General features: G+C 39.7%; 1 long non-coding RNA gene across 1 annotated transcript; it reads right to left on the reverse strand.

The window, feature by feature from the left end:
* Window positions 1–4,273: 4,273 nt before the first annotated feature.
* Window positions 4,274–4,775, reverse strand: LOC147934923 (uncharacterized). The gene is made up of 2 exons (XR_015570424.1): window positions 4,653–4,775; window positions 4,274–4,538 (listed from the first exon to the last, which is right to left on the reverse strand). It is a non-coding gene; the product is annotated as an uncharacterized LOC147934923 (long non-coding RNA).
* Window positions 4,776–6,445: the final 1,670 nt, after the last annotated feature.

Here is a 6,445-nt window from a genome sequence, read left to right on the forward strand (position 1 = left end):
ATAATTTTCTATACCATGCTAGAAGAAAGCGTTAGTGTTATGTTATGTGGTTTAAAATAGAAAAAATTATTGCCAGCTACGCCAAAGTATAGGCCAACAAATGACCATCTAATTCCAATGATTAGATCTTTATTATTGTAATATCCACGAACCAATTATTGGTTTTTTAGGATGGGTGTCGATCGACATCATGGTGGTGTCGGTCGACACAAATATTCTCTAGTTCGACCAGTTCGATTTAATTATCGATTTAGATCGGTTTGGTTTAGAGAAAACCATTGAACCGAGATATTAAAGGGAGAAAACGACCTAGGTCGTGTTTTGTTTTGTCTCACACCATTTTTGAGAGAAACAAAGGAGAGAAAAGTTTGTTCTTGAGTTTTTGTGAGTTTTGTGAGATTTCAAGGCTTTGTGGGTGAGATCTTGCTGTGGGAGCGAGGATTCAAGGCTAGGAACGTGTGGGAAGCTTTCTGGGAGTGTGGTTTCGTTCTTTGTTGGTCAGAATCTTCCTGTAGAGAGGTAAAGGCAAAGTGTGATCGTGGAATCAAGGCGATGAAGAGGAGGATGTTATAGGGACTCGATTGTATGTTGTCTGGCATTGCTAGGTTGCTAGAGTTGGGTTTTTAGGAACATTGTTAGGTTGCCGGTTTCATGTTTCCTAATGTTTGATTATTGGATTGTTGTTATGGATATTTATTGGTTATATTATTATTGGATATTTATTGATATTGTTATTTCCGCTGTTGTCTGTGGTTGTGGATAGGTGGCTAGTGGGTATGGGACCACTAGTTGTAGTTTTATTATATTTATATTTATTATTTATTAATTAAAAAAAAAACGGGCTGGGTCGTTTTAGTTTGGTATCAGAGCCCTTACGGTTCTAGGTTTGGGTTCACTAGGCTTTGTGTTGTAGATGTTTGGGAATTTCATGCTTTGATTGATTATGTGAGTTAGTCAATTGTGTGTGTGGCATGAAGTCTTAGAACATCCTCTTCGAGCCTACTGTGTGATTCCACGGTGAGTTTATGTTTCTGTGATATGTATAATTGTGTGTTTCGCCTTCTGTTCATGGTAGTGCAGATGGTTAGAGGTGGTGCTGTTGCTGGTCGTGGTCGTGGACGCGGAAGTGGTCGTGGTAGAGGCAGAGTCCCAGAGGTTAGTGAGACCGAGGACCAGAGTGTGACAGCTGAGGGTGTTGGTGAGTCGCAGGGTGTCCAGGAGGATTTCATGAGTGTGGCCGGAGGGGGCGGTGTTGATGCTCCAGTGGCCGGTGATGTTAGGGCCCCGGGTGTGGGAGTCCCAGCGGGTGGAGTCCCTGGTGCTGACTTTACGGCTTGCTAGCACAGTTGTTGGAGCGGTTGCCAGCAGTGGTACCGGCTCAGGCTCATGTTGTGCCACCAGTGGTGGCAGAGGAGCGGCAGCCAGTGGCTGCGGATGCAGGAGCACATGGACGTTATTTGTCCATGCTCAAGGAGATGAAGGGTCTCGTGACCGCACAGTTTTCGGGTGGTACAAATCCTACTGCTGCAGATGCGTGGAGGATGAGTGTGGAACGTAACTTCCATACTCTGAGATGTTCTGAGGAGTTTTGGGTGGACATAGGGGTTCACCATTTGACTGGTGATGCTGAGTTATGGTGGAGATCAGTGGCTGCTAGGAGAGTGCAGCGGGAGATGACTTGAGCTGACTTCATGGGGGAGTTCAACCGTAAGTACTTTCCGAGAGAGGCATTGGATCGGTTGGAGGTGCAGTTCCTTCAGTTGTCTCAGGGGACGCGGTCGGTGCGGGAGCTGGACTTGGAGTTCAGTCGACTTCTATGTATGGGGGTCGGGCTATGGAGTCTGAGGAGGCTCAGATCAGGAGATTTTTGAGGGCTCTACGTGATGATTTGAGGGTTCACTGTAAAGGGCGGAGTTATGCTACGCGTGCAGAGCTGGTTGAGACTGCAGCAGGGATTGAGGAGGACATCCGCGTACAGTCAGTGGCGGTTAGTCCAGCAGTTCAGCCTAGTAGGGCTCAGCAGCAGGGTGGTTCTAGCAGGGGCGGTAGGCCTGCGCAGGGAACCAAGAGGAGGTGGGAGGCTGCGCAGAGGCCGAGTGGTGCGAGTTGCTTCGGTTGTGGGAGCAAGGATCACAGGATTGCTAGTTGTCCCAAGAGGAGTGCTCCGACGGCAGGGGTTCGTGTATGCTATCATTGCAGGGAGTCGGGGCATATCAGGCCCATGTGTCCCAAGTTGCAGCCGGTGGCAGTGGCAGCGTTGCAGCAGGTGGCACGGATTGAGCAGACGCCACGGGTTTACACGACTGCAGAGACTAGTGGGACTAGTGTCGGGGCGATCACATGTATAATTTCTGGTAATCTCTTAGTAAGTTCAGAGTTTATGCTTTCCTGTGATAAAGTGTTAGGTTCTCAACACTTGAGGTTTGTGTAGGGACCTTGTTGGTGGGCGGGTTTAAGTCTCATGTTATGTTTGATTCTGGAGCTTCTCATAGCTTCATTACTCCAGAGTGTGCAGAGAGCGCGGGAATCAGAGGGGATCCCGGGGAGCGTACAGGAGTTGTCAGAGTTGCGGGAGGCAAGTTCCTGAGGGTTATTGGATGAGTCAGAAGAATTGATATGTAGATCAATTGGTGACAGCTTGTCATGTGGGAAGGTTGTTAAAGGGTGGGGACCAGGGTTCGAGGAACGTCTAGCGCACCAATAACCTACTGGTGGATTTGGATATCCACAGTGATGGGTTAGGATCGATGCCATGCAGGGCCAGCTTGGAGTCTGTTGGGCAGGCTAGCGGGGGGTTAGCAGGGTCCACGGACGGTCCGTTGGGGCAGCTAGCGAGGGGCTAATGGGGTCAGTGGGACGGGTTGTCACATGTAGATAGGTGGCTAGTGGGTATGGAACCACTAGTTGTAGTTATATTATATTTATATTTATTATTTATTAATTAAAAAAATAAACGGGTCGGGTCGTTTCAACTATAGGCAACATACAGACAATACAAATGTTTTGTTAGCTACACAAACTATTGTCATTATATAAGGACATGAATAAACAAACTTGAGTTATGTATACAACACCATAACCATCTAATTCCAATTATTTGTTTGCCGGAATCCGGTGTTGACCGGTATTGAACGGCGTTGACTGATGGTAACCGGTGTTAACCAAAAAAAATAAAAATTTTAATTATTTTTTATAAACAGCAAAAGTTCAAAAAAAATATATAACTTTACTAAAAGATTATCTAATAAATTTTTACTACAAAATAATACAACAAATATATATTTTCCTTTTATACATTCAAAAATTGGTTTTGAATATTATACCATATCATTTGTATACCATATTATATTTTATTATATAGCATGCTATTAAATATTTTATATAACAAATATATAACAAATAATTGTAAATGAAAATTTAAATATATAGCAAGGTGCTCTATACTTTGACCAAAAAAACAATATAACAAATTAGACTCAATTATAAACAGTTTATGAACATTTTTAAGCCAAAATATTTTAAGAAAATATCATATGTCTCATTAATTGTTATATACCATATTATATTTTTATATAAAAAAGGAAAAAATTTGTATAATAAAATTTTACTACAGAATATTATAACACAAATACATTTCCCTTTTGTATTTAATAAAATATAATATGGTATATAACAAATATACATTTCCCTTTTGTATATAATAAATATAATATGGTATACAAATGATATGGTATAAAATTAAAAACTAAATTTTGAATCTACAAAAGGAAAATGCATATCGGTTATACGTAGTAAATTTTTATTATATAACCTTTTAGTAAAGTTATGTAATTATTTTGCTAATTTTTGTTGTTTATGAAAAAAAAATTGGTCATCGCCAGTCAACATCGGTCAACACTAGTTAATACTAGTCAAACACCGGATTCCGGCCAAGAAAATATCAGAATTAGATGATTATGGTATTGTACACATAACTCATATTTGTTAATACATGTCTTTATGTAATGACAATAGTTTGTGTACGTAATCAAACATTTATATTGTTTGTATGTGTGCCGCATTTATATTGTTTGTATGTGTGCCGATGTGTTGGCCTATACTTGACGTAGCTGACTATCATTTTTTCTTTAAAATATTTTCAACTATATTTTTCCCTTTGTCTATACTGTTTTTCAATTACGAGTTTGTACATTTCGATTCAAATTCACCACCTCAGCCAGCTTTGAAAACATGTCTGAATTAAAGTTCACATTCTCTTAAAAATAGAAATCGATTCGAAAAAAATATCTTATTTTATTATAATTAGTATTGATTATCTTATGTAATAGGAAAGAAAAAAAAATAGAAAGCACAAGGATGACTGCATAGGCATTTCAAGGTTGGCTTTTTCTTCTTCTTCTTCATTTTGGTTTTTAAGGTTTCATCATTATATTTTTGTTTGCACGCTTCGGAACAATTACTAGTAGCACAATCTACTCCAACCAGTTCAGTGTTACAATATCATATTGGTTTACCTTCAATCTCTTTCAACATCATCCCTATACAACAGTATTTCAAGACATAAATATCAGTTTCCTGATTATAGAAAACAAAATGCAAAAAAAATATATAATTTGAAAATATATTTAAAGAATGGTTAATATTAAACAAACCTAGGAAGAGGATGATGAAGACAGCAAAAATGGTGCATTTAGCCATTTTTAATGATATACTGAGTTTTCAATGTATAAAACAATGAGAGTAGTGGTAATATATATAACAAATTTAGATACATGCATATATATAATGGGAGAATCCATATGTCAATATAGTGGAAACATAAATAAACATAATTAATAAATTATTGACTAAATAGTAAATATTGAGATATTCCTTCAAAAAAAATATGGTAATATTATTATTTTTTGATATTCTAGTGTTAAATTGAATTTAATTATTTTTGAAAAAGTAATGAGAGAATAATAATAATATATTACCATTTCAAAAATATGTATTTCTAAATAACTTATCAATTATTTAAAAGTACCAAAATATAAAAATTATGATTTTCTTTACATTTGTAACGCTCCGACCGCCATCTCATAGTGGACCCTATGTCTAATCTCATGGGCCCATCTTCCATAATGGGCCTCACGTTCTCTCACTAGGCCCGTGAGCCCATCTACATCCAACGGTCAGTTTGTTACCGTCCCTACAAATCACCACATGATCTTTCCCAGTGTTTTGTCCTCACTCGCACATGCACAGATCTCACCAAAACAGCTAAGAAAAGCCTAAAAACTCTCAAGAGCACTCTCTCAAACTTTTCTCCTTTTTCTCAAACTCTCGGGAACGACAAACTCTAAAACTCCATGACCACGTCGATTTTTCCTCTTATATAACTCAGTTTTATGGTTTCCCTTAAAACCAAACCGAACCAAAACGACAATTAAAACAATATGGTCAAACCGAAAATTAGTGGTGTCGACCGACACCCTCCTTGGTGTCGACCGACACCAAGCGACAGATTGGGTGTCTATTTTTGTAATATATCTGAAAACTGTTTCTGGTAATCTGTTTTCCATAAAACCCTGTTGTTGCAATTTTGTGGCTATATTTCCGCAAATAGACACGAAACAAAATAGCTACAACCCTATAGCCACAAAATTCTTTTGTGGCTTTTCGAGGATATAGACCAAATAGCCACGACATATGAGACATAGTTACAAAATATTTTGTGCTATAGCCAGTATTTCTTGTAGTGAAAGATCATATGGTGATTTGTAGGGACAATAGCAAGTCTTTAAAGCCTCCCGGACGTAGCAAACCGACCGTCAGATATAAATGGACTCACGGGCCTAGTGAGAGGACATGAAGCCCATTAAGGAAGGTGGGCCCATGGACTGGGATTTGACATGGGGCCCACTAAGAGGTGACAGTCGGGGCATTACAAGTGGTATCAGAACCAAACCCAAACGAGTGTGGAGTCGAGTGTACTCACACCGTCGGGGGTGACAGTCTTGGTGCCAAACGAGAACGTTGCGATCTGTTAGTGTGGGTGAATTGTGACACCCCGGTTTCAGGGACATGCAGAGAGGTTTAAAAAAAAAATTTGGCCACCTATGTCACCAAAGTGCACTTATCTTTTAGGTCAATGGTCCTGAGAGAACTACAGAGTTAAGTGTGCTTGAGCTGGAGTAGTCTAAGGATGGGTGACTTTCTGGGAAGTGATTGTCGGAACTGTGCCAGTGAGGACAAAACACCGGGAAAGATCATGTGATGATTTGTAGGGACGGTAAGAAATCTTCAAAATCTCTCGTACGTAGAAAACCGGTCGTCGAATAGAGATGAGCTCACGGGTCTAGTGAGAGGACGTGAGACCCATTAAGGAAGGTGGGTCCATGGAATGAGATTCGATATGGGGCTCACTAAGAGGTGGCGGTCGGGGCGTTACAACATTATTGAG

The sequence above is a fragment of the Camelina sativa genome, chromosome 11, assembly GCF_030686135.1.
Source record: "Camelina sativa cultivar CO46 ecotype springtype chromosome 11, ASM3068613v1".
Taxonomy (NCBI): Eukaryota; Viridiplantae; Streptophyta; class Magnoliopsida; order Brassicales; family Brassicaceae; genus Camelina; species Camelina sativa.